The 15,224-nt window shown below is 41.0% G+C and overlaps 1 long non-coding RNA gene across 1 annotated transcript in view; it reads left to right on the top strand.

The window, feature by feature from the left end:
* Window positions 1-15,224, top strand: part of LOC118647846 — a 226,488-nt gene that overhangs the window by 151,474 nt on the left and 59,790 nt on the right. Inside the window, exon 3 of the long non-coding RNA XR_004964979.1 lies at window positions 4,280-4,325. This is a non-coding gene — a long non-coding RNA (uncharacterized LOC118647846). The remainder of the gene's footprint in view (window positions 1-4,279; window positions 4,326-15,224) is intronic.

Below are 15,224 nucleotides of genomic sequence, written 5' to 3'. Positions count from 1 at the left end.
TTTCTTCCGTTTACAAAATTTGATACGAGCATATTGCCACTAATATTACGCTGTTTCGATTAAGTGAAAAAAATAGATAACTGACAATTGACTTGTACTGCCTCTCTGAAAATGTATCCCTCGAAAGATCTGTGCCGTTACGACGCGGCAAGAAGATACCACGCGTCCAGGAAGATATCACGAGCAGGTGAGCCGAAGATGAGCCGAGACAAATGCGAGAGCTTCCGCGTGACACTAGAAACGGATCTCGCGTGGCGTGTAATGAGGAAATGTATGAAATATTAACAGGTTCGCGTGCCGATGCATTACGCGCGCCGATTTGCGGGCACGCGTGCTATCGTGCACGCACACCGTTCCACACGCTCCTCCGTCATTCCTCATCCAGCGGCGGCGGCGGCGGCGGCGGCGGCGCAGGAGCATCCGCCGCAGTATCAGGGGCCCGCGGGACGCGTCGACCGCGCGACGATCGTTAAACGCGGCGCGGTCCCAACGTCATTAGGCAAATTGTACCTCGTAAAGCGCGCGGAGTAAGAGTTTCTACTTTTCGGTCACGCGATCGTCCCGCGCGTCGAATTCGGCGCGGTCCGTACGGGGAGAATAATATCAGCCGCATAATAACGGAGCTGTCTCTCTCCCTGTCCCTCTCTCGTCCGAGAGGGCCCGTGCGCGGACGGGCCCGGAGTCTGCTCAGGGAGCGGCCCCACGAGTTGACCCTTTCTCTTCATCCCTCTTCTTCCATCGGTTCTATCTGTCTCACTGCGTTAGGAGAAGGAAAGGGAAAGAGAGAGAGAGAGAGAAGAAGAGGAGGGTGGGAGGAAAGGGAGAAGTCGGAGGGACCGTAGGGAGAGCATAGGGCTCGCCGACCGTATGGTGGGCGGACGCCAGCCTGCAGCAAAGCAGAAGAGATCGCTGCCTCCCGTCAAGGACAATCGCGCTCTTCCTCCCTCCTCACCTCTACGCTGCAACATCGAAGATGTTGCTCCAGCCGGATGATTGTAATTTCGGGCAGTGTGTTTCTGCAGTTAATTGTACCCGGCGAGAGGGGGATTACTCTGTCATTGAGAAAAATTAATTTCAACTCGTGTAATTGATTGATTTTTGCAACTCAATTGGTGGCTAACTGATATTTTTACTGTTCTGCTCGTTTCTTCGACACTGAAAAAAGGTTTGATAATAGATATTAAATATTGAGCAGAATATACCAATTAAATTCTTGGTTAATATAACTAGGAACGATTTTACTCTTGTAAATATTTGATAACTATCACCAAGCTCTTTTTCTTTTTCATTTGGATTTTAATTTCTTACACATTACATATTACATCATTCCAAAATTAAACAATATTGACTACTAAATTAAGAAAATCTTAATTGTGTTGATTATCTGATTCTTTAATAAAAATTTGAATAATTAAAATTTTATTCAAAGTAGTTCATTTAATTGAAGTAAAATTTGCTTTTTGGTCGAAAAATAGGAAGCGACTCATTATACCTAATATCCTTTTCAAAATGTTTTGCGCACGCCATGCATATGAAAGAAATACAATTATATAATTTCAAAGAAGCAAAGGAAACAAGTAGCTTAACTTTTTGCAAAATTTTCCATCTAATAGAATCATACATTTGGAATCCTCTTGGAAAAATTTAATTAAAAAATAGTTAATTCATATTCTAATTATTTTCACCGCAACGAAACTGCTTCTCCTTTTAAAAATAAATGTTAGATTTAGCATACAACAATATCCCTTTCATCAAAATTAATTAGCAAGTCAAGCAACAGAATATTCAGCATATAATTATTTTATTTCGCACGTTAAACATTTTCTGGACGAAAATTGGTTAGCGGGAATATTTTATTAGAGGCACGTACAATACTTATTGTTATACGCACGGCGATATTCAAGCGAATAAACGTTCCGTGGGAACATTACATCTCGAAACACACCATCGTTCCATGCAATTATTACCGTTAACGTTTAACGGTGGAGAATTCCAACAATTAATTAATGTCAATTATATTGTTAGATTTGAAAGTGCTGAGTGTGACGCAAATCGCCAGAATAATGAATCAATAAATAGTTGAATTTGCATAACGAAGAGCCGTACGATATGGCGAGCGCGCTCGTCGATGACTAACTTGAGAGGAACGGGAGTATTTTGTGTACATGTGTTTTATAGTACGTTAGACATTTCGCAGTGGCGACGAACTGTTTGGTACGCGACGCTCGCGGCGTTTGTTTATTTTAACGGCGTGCACCGTTCTGCGTGTTGTTGCGTACGTCGACGCCGCCGCGCGGAGCCGGTCATTCGCGCAAAACGAGCAGCGCAGCGACACGAGACGCTCGGTGTGTCGTCTCCCCACTTTATTATTATTATTAAACGAAACGCGATTAATACCCCATAAACAATTAGCTGACGATCGGATTACTCGATTCATTAGCTCTCGCGATTAATGGCTTCTCATATTATATTATATTATCTTATTTCCATTTCCATCGGTGTATTATAGATTAGCTTTGATATCAGTTTGACTTACACTTTATCTTTTTTCTTAGAACTAGAAAAAGATAAAGAGTAAGTTATAAACCGAAGTCAAGGTTAGTCTACATCGGTGGAAATGGATATTGGTAATTTAAGCTCGAAGCGATATTAAATAAGAGTCTATAAATGTCTTATCATATTGATATTTATGAAAAATAATCATCTCTGCAATGACGCCTGCATTCGGATATATTTCCGTGACTTTGTATTTTTCACATACCAATTTTAATACTGACACATCGATTGGCGTTCCATCCGTTTTAAAACGATAACGATGAAGTAATACGCCGAATCGAGTCAATTAAGCGATGAGAAGCCATGACGTATCAATCGTGTACCGATAATTAATATTAATATATAAAATCAAACAGAAATTGAATATTCGACATAAATGGACTCTGAAATACATTGAAAATATTTAATATTACAATACTAGCTAAAAATTATGGAAATTTTAAAACTGCAGACGTTTTATTATTTTTTTTTTATTTCAAATCAACGACAAAAAATTGTGATTATGAATATCCGAATTTTGGTTCTAAAATTAACTGTAAAAAAAATAATAAAAAATATTTTTTATAAATATAATGAAATGCACTGAAAATGATCCCATTTTGTTTTACTGAACTTTTGTAGGAAAATGATTATTAGAGTTTTATTATTTAATACACAAAATTTGATATAATAATTCGCAATGTTGCTTTCTCATCATTTTATATTTAAATAAGTATGACTATAACACGCGATTTTACATAGAATCAAGCGTGAATAAAAACGATTAAATAACTTTTAAATTTATTATAAGACTTATGTTTAATTTTAGACAGAGATTTAAACGTAATAAAAGAGTCTATAAAAATTTTTTACATTTTTGCTAATACTTTGAAATGTAACACATGCATTCTTAAATTCGTAGACTTGGCACATGGCGCTTGTTTCTTGTTTATAACACGCAGTCACGAGTCACGGCGTCTCATCTCGTTGTTATTCGCACGGCGATACCGGCGCAGACTGGCAGCGACGTAAGATACGCAGTCTATTAAATTCTTTGCATTAGTTTTCGCAACAGCATCATTTCAGATGATTACACGATTATTTTCTGAATGATAGACAACTTTAGCGATAGATAAGCCACGCGATTAATTAACCTTCGTAATGAACGATCGTATAAGCTTATCGAGACGACATTTACGTAAGACGCTGTTTGCTGAGGCAAATATATCGCGCGAAGCAGTCGGCGTAACAGAACGTTTGATCTTCGATCGTAGAATTAGTGTAAATGCGACGGATCGTAATCGGTTTGAAGTTTGAGAATTTACCGCTCAAAGTGTCGCGCGTGTCTGATAATTAGTTTGCCTGCGCGGTTATAATTAGCAGCATTTTCGCGAATATTACATCGAAATATGGGGAACATAATGACGATTCTAATCTGATAATTCTAGAGGAGTAACTTAGACAATTAATTTACAACGGAGCAATTTTAGCGTATGATATGTATATAATTTTCACCTATATTAATTATCTTTGGTCGGGTGTTTATTTAAATCATTAATTTGAAATATTTAGAAAAGAATTAGAGAAAGAGTTTTATAGTAAAGTTATATAAAAGCTTCTATTTGAGAAGAAGAAAATTCTTTTCAAACGAATACAGAATTCCACGCTGTACATATAATTATTTCTTGAAACATGATTATTTAAGGCGCTAATAGTATTAATTTTTTATTTTTATGAATTACAGATGAATAGTCAACGTAATCTACAAGTTCGCTATTGTGCATCGACTGGTGAGTAAAAGAAACTTTTATTTTATGTTAAGACAATAGATCTTAGACAATAGATTTAAAAAAATAATATTGATCATAAATTTGTCTCAATATACAAATGCATCCAGTTAATAACTATATAATAATAGATATGTGGAAATTCACTTCATAGGTTCGTTGTCTTTAAATGAATGAATTAGAATGAATGAGAATGAATATATATTTAATCCTGAATGTAGCATCATTTACTAATTTATTAGGTAGAAAAATAAAGAAAACGTTAAAGAAGTAAAAGCTATAAAAAATAAATTGCTGATGCATTTTTATGTAAAACTTACATTGAAATTTTCTCATGCTCATGCTTTCATGAATGCTGAAGATTATTATACATATATTCAGTACAAGCTATTTATATTCCAATTTTATTCGAAATAAAGATAAATGCATAAAGTAAAAATAATTGAATCGAATAAATAAATGATTAAAATATGAAAAATTAATTAAACTCACATTTGTAAAACAGGAAGAAGTTGTTGAAGTATGTTGTTTTACTTTTCCATACGTCTATCCTCTTTCCACACAAATGTTTCCAGTATTAAATATCACACAGATACTTCCATCGATATAAAAATTTATAAAGGCATACATTATTGCCGGCGCGAATATGAAAAATGTATATTGACCACAGTAATGATTGTACAAAAAGTTCATCGCTTCTTTTGGCTCTTACATCATTTTCATATCTCTATTATCTAATATGATACGCTTTCGAGATAAGATTCAAGTCTTATAAACACGGGATTTGAATTCTCAGCAGCATGCATTGCATTTCCATTTCTTCTGAATGATTATTTCTCTAACAATCGCGTATAATCAAAGCTCTTTTGAGAACAGGATTGACAGGATAGAGAGAAGAAAATTCTTTTTTCAAGCTTGTGTATATATCTATATAAGTTTGGGTCATGGGGGTTAATCGCGCGAATCACAAAGAGACTCGATTATTTGATTAATACGTTAATGAACACCGTGCGTCTTTCGTGCGACATAATTGACGCGCGGCAAGAGTGATGTTATCTGCCGGACGTGTTAATTAACGCATCTCCTTCCTATCGATCTCCAACTGAGGATGCGTTTAGAGCACGTAGAGAATCCACGCGAGGTAGATGTGCCTATTGTTAGAGTGCAACTTCGCGTATCCGCGCCGATCGCACGTGATCGGAGACGAATCGGACACGGACGTTGGCGATGCGCTCGAAAATTTAATCACGACTTACGTACACCTCTCGGGTACTCCGGGTGATCGCGGGTCAGCGATTCTGAATTAAACTTTACGCGGAGCCCACGTCACAGGTATCACTGCCTGTCCGCGTGGATGCGCGTCGTAACTATGTTACCCCGTGTACTTGGCAGCAACCCTGTACGATTGACGTAAGTGCGTTTGCGTAAGTGGATTATTTTAAAGCGCCAGATATAAAAATTTGCACGAAGGAACGTGCAAGGTGGAACCACGTGCGACCGACGTACAAACGCGCGCGTGAGGACGAGCGATATACGACTTTCCCCGCGCGGGAAGTTTTGCACGGGGCGAAAATACGGCGAGTAGCTGTAAGGCTATTTCGTTATCGTAATCTCGCGACGATATCGCCGTATTGCTCGGCACAACTCGTCGCAAACGCGCGCTTTGCGCCGACATTGCTTTAAGTTACGTCGTTTGCGAGTCGGACACGTTTGCGCCCTTATCGGCAATAACGTTATCGATTTATCGTGGCTTCGTCGCCCTCGGGACGCGAGCCCAAAAGGGTTTATAAAGACTTCTGTGATAGGCGCGCACGTAGGACCGCAGCTGCAGCATCCCGATCGTTCCATTCCGATTGCATCTCGCGTTTATTTATCTTCTTCGGTATGTATAAGAGTTTACTGCGAGAGCAGTAAAATATTTTGATAATGCGAAAATATCATGATCGTGAAAACTGTTTTGTTATTGAATAGTTTAATACGTAAAAAAGTACAAGAACTACTTTTGCAGAAATTTAAACATAAAAAAGATGCGCATATAAAATGATCGTATAAGAAAATTTATAGCGCTTTAATGAAAATGCCTTCAAAAGAGGTTTTAATGTTTAAGAGTTATATAACCTTAGTGAATTTAAAAATAAACTTTTGAGTATCATAAAACGTTTATTTAAAGAGATGCAAAATTATATGAAATATGAAGTACATAAATAAATGCACGTATCTCCATGATTTAGCCTTAAGTTATGTAAATTAAAAAATAAGCACTTTTTTCTGTATTCTTGTTATTTTCGGATTACAAAGAAAATTTTTTCGCGAACTGCACATGTGTGAATTTAAAAACTGCATTTTTTCGAAAAATACTTTTCTTCTGTAGAACTTCGGTTATAACTTCAGAAAAAAAAAAATAAAAATCAGAAAGAGCTTCCATGATCCAATACCGAATTAATGTTATTAAAAATTAAAAATTTCCAAGTTAATCGGATGCAATTTGGATGTTTAAGTTGTTGTAAAAACCACTTTGAGAAATAATGTTTTAAGGAAATACGTTCAAAGTTTAATAATACTATTTCTCAACGTAATTTTAAATCTCTTATTTTTTTAACAAATATATTTTAAAAATAGAAACACATTATATATCTGTCTCTTTAAATAAAAGTTTCACGTGATGAAAAATACTCTATTTTTTTGATTCACTGAGAGATTCTATAAATATCTTTTATATGTATTTAATATTACGATTGCCATTATATTATTTAGATTAAAAATAAAATAAAAAATGCATTTACTATTTACTCGAAGTAGCAATGATTTATCGATTTTTTAAAATAAATAACATTATAATTTCTACGTGGATGCAACACGAATCGGTCTCTACGCTGATAGCTATGCAGTGTCTTACTCACGGGTCAGAACGGAACAACTTTACCGTGTCTGATTTAAAACCGCTCGCGTGATTCACGACTCTCTTTCTCTCTCCCTCTCCCTCTTCCCCCTCTATCCTCCCGCATCGCATCGCGTCGTATCACATCGGCCGGACCGGTTTTGGCAGCGGCACCCTGAAACACGTGTTTCCAATAAGCTTTTATTGGTAGATAAATCAGGCGCGATCTTATTGTGGGATTATGATGTTTGCACGCACCGAGTCGTTTCATCGGACACGCGTGCATCACGATGTTCGTAATTCGTGCGTTACGACGTCTCCCGTCTCTCGCTCCTCCCTCCCTGCCTCATTCCAATGCCCTGTCGTTTTTTTTATCCCGCGCGAATCTCGTCGGTTTTTGCAACGTGCACAGATTTATGCGCTCGCGCGAGCCTACAGTTCGCAATTGCACAGACAGGTTGCGAAATATCGCGAAACGACGCCGGAGATGGTTGATTAACGATCAGAGCAGATATCCACAATAAAAAAAAATTCTCGTCGCAGATGAGTGATTCACGCAATCTTAGCGAAACTCAAGCTCAACACAATGCCGACTATTGCTCACGTACGCACTTTCGTGAGCAATAGCGCAATGAACATTCGTGGAAAAGTGGAAACGAAATACAACCTTGGGAATCAGCTGCACGCGTGTCCGATAGAACAAAACGGAGTAGAGGAAACTTAAAGTTTATTTTTTATTTATATCCTCCGCAAAAAAAAAGTAGTATTTTCCGTTGTTGATCTTAAAATTGTTTTTCCTGAAAAGCATCTTGCTTAAATTTATGGACTGCAATTAACGCGAATGACATCATTTAGCTATAAATTATTCACGTAGCGTAATTGTATTTTTTAACGTGAAGAGGGAGAAGAGACATTTTTTACTCTCCCGCATGAAATTTAAATCCCCACAGATTATCAAGCAGCCGAGTCACAAAAGATGCGACTCGGTCCCGCATATCCGGTCGCGCGATGTCCAAGGCGATGGGCGGGAAACGTTTCCCGGATTTTCGCGGCGAAGGACCGAAATCCGCGGGAGCGGTGCCCGACTATTCCAGGAACGGGAGGCTGCCTACGTCGGCACAGGAAACGACGACGACGACGACGACGACGATGACGGCAACGACGACGCTGCGGCGCTGCCGCGTCGAACTTGAGTTCGAACCGGAGGCCTTGGACCAACCATTGACCTCGATCGCCACGTCCACCTCCACGTTCCGCCGAGTGCAGCCGCGCGGCCGTCGTTCTATCCGATCCGCCTGACTCGGCTGACGTTTTTCTTTGCGCCTTTTTTTTTTCTCCTTTAAATCCCACGACATTGTCGCCGCTCGTGGCACGACGATCGCGATAATTACGGCAGCTTTGTAAGCCGTAAAATGGTAATGAACGTTAATTGGCTTCATAACGCACGGATAAACGCGAGTTCTATGAAACTGAGAGGAGCGCAGGAGGAGGAGGAATTGATAGAGCGATTTATCTCGTGAAATTTTTAATCTCTCCTTCAGTTTTCGATTGTCGTTGTCCGCTTTTGACGTTCCGCCGCGTCTCTCTTCTTTGCGTCCCTCCGTGTTGGCCGTCATTGTGAAATCACTGTCGAAAGTGGAAGGGAAAAAAAAGTTGCGCTAAAAAATCTGATTAATAAGGATTATGATTTTTCTTTTCTTACAGCCGAACGCTTTCGTCGAACTTAACGACGCGGTCCGTAACGACGCTTGACGGTTCACTGTACCAGTAATACTTTAATGTAATTTAGCGAGATCGGGGAGGGGGGGAGGGGATTCGCTCTCTCGGTCGCCGGTCACTTTGCACCTCCGGTCCGTGTCGATTTCGCGACCGAGGCGAAGGCCGAGCGAGATGTCAAGCGCGCTCGGGAGAGCTGCCAACTATTCTAAGAACGGAGGCTGCGCTTTGTGGGAGGAAGCGCGCGCGCGCGCGCGGCAGCGCTTCTCGCGCTGAACCCGAGTGCTCGAACCCCGAGACCTTGGAACAACCGTTGCCCCCGATCGCGCTATATGTAAGTATCCTCCGGTAAGAGGAATCGCGAGTCCCACACCTCCGATCTCTCCCCGCGTCTCTTCCTCGCGTCTCTACTCAATTTTCGCACGCCGCGACAAATTTACGCCTGCGCCGCATGTGCGAAAACGCGCATTTTCCGTGCTCGGTGCATCCAAAAACTGCGCGGATAGCTCTTCCGAAGAGAGCCCAGTTTTTTTTATATTAAACTGAATTAAATGACAAATATATAATTATATTTTGTGGTACTTCTTTGAATTAATTGTTCGCTTGTATTTAAATAATTTTATTGGATCAAAGTAATTATGTAAAACGTTTAAGCATGTTGAGCAATGCTGCAAAAGAATTTTGACATTCTGGCTATCAGTCCGAGCGTTTGACATGATTATTTTGATGATCCAAAGTTATTTTCTGTTTAAATTGGTCGGCAAAAGCGTTCTTTCCGTACTACACTGAAAAAAAAATTTACTACGTTGACATAAATATTTTTTCAAATAGTATCAAGCAGAAGTTTTGTAAAAAATAAATAATAATTATTTCAAATAAGGTAATATTTTTTATAATTTAAAAAATGTATATTTTCTAGATTGATAGAAAATGTATAATGCATCTAAATTATAGAAAATATTATCTTATTTGAAATATTATTTATTTTTTACAAAACTTCTGCTTGGTACTATTTAAAAAAATATTTATTTCAATCTAGTACATTTTTTTTCAGTGTATTTCATAATGGATAAGTTTTATTTTAAACATAAGGAATTGATCTTTGATTCTTATAGCAATTTCTCGTACATAATACGTTTTCTCTATATAGATGTAGCAAGTCTACCTCTATTTTTCTTCTCAAAAAGATTTTTCTTCTCATCGAGATAGGATCTTTTGAGATACTCCGAGCCCGCTGTGGCGATTTAACGTGAAATCGTTTAACATATTGAAAAGTTCGAAAAGCATCAAAGACGCCAGCGTGAAAGGAAAAACCTTCGGCGCGGACTTCCTCCCCTTTCGGTGATGCATTGTCGAACCAAACAGAAAGATGGACGAACGCTCGCTGACCTTGCGAAAAGATCTATTACCGTAAAAGTTCTCCACGCCGTTTCCTAGTGCGAAACGGTAAATTCGCTCAGGGTCGAGTCGAACGAGCGCTCTGGGAACCGAACAAACGACTCGAATTACAAGCGAAATCGCCTCTCGCCGATCCTGACGCGCGATCCGCCAAAACGGATTATAATCTCGCGAAAGCGTGCGAATCGCTCGTATAATTTTGAAACAATAATGAAAATCCTTCCCCACGATGTTAATTTACAATTACCATTATTTAACGTTAAAATCGTTCGCGAGACATTTAAATATGTAATTACATCATATAATTTTCTGCTCTGTATTATCCGATTGCGAATACTTAAAAATTTGTTCCAAGGACTTCTGCACGTTATTTCATTTTTTCTTCTTTTTTGTAGAGGAGAAATTATTTCTTCCACAGGCACAAAAAATTTATTCTGCAATACCATTGATGTGTATTTTTATTTCCTTTAATAATTATATCTAAATATTAATATTAAATATTAATGTTATAGAGGTACAAATAAATGATCCATTATTTTTTATAAAACAAGTAATTATTCCACCTTACTGGCCAGATTTATTAATTAGTTAGATATCACTACGTATTTTTTATAAAATTCAATATTTATTAGCAAAATACTGTATGTTCGATATAGTTTATAATCATGACATCTCCATTAGCTACCTTTCAGCCGAGTTATGGATTCCGACTCTCGATAGAAAGATAGAAATATTGTGTCTGCAACTGGCGATGACAGGAAAAGATTGTCGCCCAATGAAATTGCTGACAATATTCGATTTCGTGTGACGAGATTGGTCGAAGATACACCAGTGCAACTTGCCGGGATGTTTTGCCAGCATACTCGCCAGATAGACCTTCAAATTTTTATTTGTTCCGTTCGATGCAACATAATTTGCTCGATAAAATATTTAGAAACATCAAAGAAATAAAAAAAAAGAATTTAACGCGAACCTAATAAATTTATCGCAAGAAAGACTAATTTTTCTATCTATAAAAAAACTGGAGATTACACTCGATATGTTTCGATGAATAAATTGAATTTTAATTAAAAAAAAAAATAGCTAGTGGATGATTTATTTGTACACTTGATATATGAAGAACACTATGAAGAATAATTGCAGCATAAAAATTGGAGAATGCGGTATCTCAGCAAATGTAATTATACCCATCACGGTAGATGACGATGATGGACCGTTCATCACAGGTACGTCGTACATATCAGCCGTTTCATAATGAGGAGTATCGCGATTACCGCGATCGCTATTCGGCTGCGCACGAATCGCGATGTTAACGAAGCCACGTCATCCGATGTCAATCGGCTCCTCCGCCGCGACGGAGGTCTCCGACATTTATCTCACGCTTTGGATCTCTCTCTCTCTCTCTCTCTCTCTCTCTCTTTCTCTCTCTCTCTCTCTCTCTCTCTCTCTCTCTCTCTCTCTCTCTCTCTCTCTCTCTCTTCTTTCACTCTATGCACGCTGTGCGCCTCTGACGTTATCGTTCGCCATTCAGGGACGACGGTTTGATGAGAGAGCAAGAAAGAGAGAGAGATAGAGAGGAGAGAAAGAGATCGAACGGCCTTCATTGGTGTACGATTCCGGTAACGACGAATCATCGCCGGCCTCGAAATCCGTACCGATCGTTTCGACCCGCGTGGTGCTCGCTAAAGGAAAATGCCATTACCATATGTTCAGCACTGCCTTGCGGTAGGTAGACTCGCGCCAAGGATACTCTACGAAATACCTCTCTCGCCTTCTTCACTCACTCTCTCTCTCTCTCTCTCTCTCTCTCTTCCTCCCCCCCTCCCTGATTCATCTCGCTCCCTTCGATCCATGCATTCTCGGTGTCGGAACAAAGCGAAAGAATGCGTCGGGAAAAGCGCGAATTAAAGGTACGGCTTTCGAAACACGAGTAATTGCGCGGATTAAAATCGCGAGCGACTTTTACGCCTAGGGGGTGATTCATTATTATCTCGATAGTAGTTGATTTTCTAACCCAACGCGCGAATTATACTTCTGGATACGTTCGACAATTTGATAAACAAATTTAATTTGCGATTAAATAATTTAACAGCGAGGAGCCTGTCGAACGCGCGTGAGCGCGCGATGTTTATTGGATGACATTTACGTGCCGTTATCTCTATCTCAGGAAAGGGAACGAACGGGTATATGTTTGAACCGGTCGCTCTTATCCAGATTCCATTGTCGGCTGAAACGGAACGTTTGCCGAAACGCTTTGCACCTGCATCGCGGCTTAAACGCGCGGCGGCGGCGGCGTCGCAGACGCGAGCGAGCGAGCGAGCGAGCGGACGGGCGCCGCATCCATTACCGCCGTGTCGCCGCCGCGCATTCGCCTTACCCTCAAGTGTAAGCAAACACTAAATATTTATTCGGGCATGCCGCCGAACATGTGTCCGCATACGACACGTACGACCGTGGTTTCGTGAAGGACCGCCGAAGATCGCGAACCGCCCGCGCCGCCGCCGCCCCACGTGTTCGAGTGCGCGCTTTCCAGGAACGGCACCGGCGAGGACCATACCTTTCGCGATTGTCCCATCCATTCAAGGAAGAGAGAGAGAGAGAGAGAGAGAGAGAGAGAGAGAGAGAGAGAGGATGAGATCGAAGGGAATCCGTTGCGAATTGTAATCACTGCGCCGCTCGGCGGATCGGAGCGCGCGAAGGAGATAACGAGATTTCCAGAAGTCGTTCCATCTATCTCCCCTTGAAAAATAGCGGTTATACGCTGGTTCACGCTCCCCGTGGCTCGCACGTACGCGATCGCCCACGGGCGACGTCCCGTAAAAACCAAGTCGAAGACACGAAGAAAGCGCGCGGCTGTAAAAAAAAAAAGAAGCCATGGAGGAAGAGAGGTCGGCGGCATCTTCTTCTCTTCGTTTCCTCCTCTTCGTCGCGGTCGACGTGGGCGATGGAGAACCGGCGGGAGGGAGGGAGGGAGGGAGGGAGATCGACCTCGCAATAACGCGGCCGGTGAGAAAAGTGGAAACGTCGATAAAAATAAAATTATCGTCGGACGGGATGGTTTTTGCTCGACCATCCTTTTGGTCGTTGCCTCTTTTTCCCCCCTCGGCTCGCGCGAGATATCCGTAGAAGTAACTGAAAATCACTCCCCGGGAGGAAAACGCGGACGTAACGAGTTCGCATTAGCGAAATGGGACCTATCCCGCATTTCTGATCCTCTATGACGGTGTATTATGATACAAACTTCTTGAACTTCGGCAGCAATCGTCGCATCTCTCTTTTATTTCTCGCGGGGAAATATTTACCAAGACGAATCTTCGGGTCGGGATACCTCTGATATTTTTATTAAAATCTTAGAACATTTATTTTGTTCACGGACATTAAAAAGTTTGATAGCGATCTTTCATGATGAAAATTTTTATCATGTGAAGCAGCGATTGTTGCAATTTTTTTTTCTTTTCTTTCGTATCAAGAAAATATTTGCAAAGGCAAGTTAAAATCTTGAGATTTTTTAACTACATATGCGTTAAACATTTTTACTAACGACATATCCAATTATACATATAAAGTAAAGCACTAAATATTGCTCCCTTTATTTCGTATTAAAAAAATATTGGATTGGTTAAATTTTTATAAAAGTTTAGAATACTTCCGAGATCTTTATTAAAATCTTCAACTCTTCATCTATCAGATATATATATGTGTGTGTGTGTGTGTGTGTGTGTTAAAATTTTTAATATCAAATATACATCACTGAACATTCGTAATCGCGAGAGAAGTAACATTGAGCGAAATTTTGACGATGGCGATGCTGGAAAAAGCCGAGGACACCCTATAGATAGATGCAAATGCAGACGGTAAGTAAAGTACGTGGAAGAGCGAACGGGAGAGTTCGAGCAGTAAATACGGAAGAGAAAAGGAAAAGTACGATCGCGGTAGTAGCCGTGGATGCCCGGGATCTCGCGGATTTCCATGATGCGCGTCGCAAACTCATCCCGAACCGCGACGACGGCGGCGGAGCGTGGGAGTATACAGCAGAATGTACGAGAGAGAGAGAGAGAGAGAAAAAGAGAGAGGAATATCGGCGAGGCGCCCCTATAAAAAGCTATCGTTCCTGACCTCTCGCAACGAGAGACTTTTCGCGGCCGAGCGTAACGCGCGCGATTCCCGTGCTCTATTCGCGCGAATTCATCGCGCTCGGGCTCGGATCGAATGGGATATGCCCGGGGAAAGACGGTTAACGGACGACCGTGTCTTTCACGAGAGCGAATCACGCGTGGTAGTATCCGCTGCTACTTATCCACGTCAGTGTCAGTCTCAATTTCGCTAACAGGAAATAATCGTAGAATATCAAATCGAGAAAGGAGCGGATGCATCTTGAGTTTGCGCGCGCGCGCGCGTGCGCGTACTCGTTTGCAGGCTGCGAATTGGAATTGTCGCCGGAAGGAAGGCTTCGAAGTCGCTGGGAGGGACGTGCGGGGAAGTCGTAACGAATTTGAAACGGTACGTCGAATCTCGAGATTTTCGCGAGCAGCCACGATGATGCGCGCGGATGCAACGATCCTCGCTCGCTCTCTCTCTCTCTCTCTTCGAGATGCAGCGCGAGGCTGGCTGCACGGGACGGGTGGGAAGAGAGAAACGAAGATGAATTGACAGACGGACGATGAGAAGGAGAAAGAGAGAGAAGGAGAGAATGAGGATTCACGGCAACGGGCGGCGAGGGAGAAGGAGAACAGGGAGAGAAAGCACATGAGAGCACGCGAGAGCGGAACGAGAGAGAAGGAGAGCGAGAGCCTTGAACCTCGATGCGGGACGAAGGACGAAACACTAAAAATATCCGCGCAAAAATCACCTCGACACGGTGCAACGGGTTTAATGGCGGGTTCGGCGTGCAAAATCTTTCGGTGGCGGAC

This window comes from Monomorium pharaonis, chromosome 1 (assembly GCF_013373865.1).
Source record: "Monomorium pharaonis isolate MP-MQ-018 chromosome 1, ASM1337386v2, whole genome shotgun sequence".
NCBI classification, from domain to species: Eukaryota; Metazoa; Arthropoda; class Insecta; order Hymenoptera; family Formicidae; genus Monomorium; species Monomorium pharaonis.
Note: the sequence above shows the minus strand (reverse complement) of the source record. Positions and strands in the feature narration are given on the sequence as shown.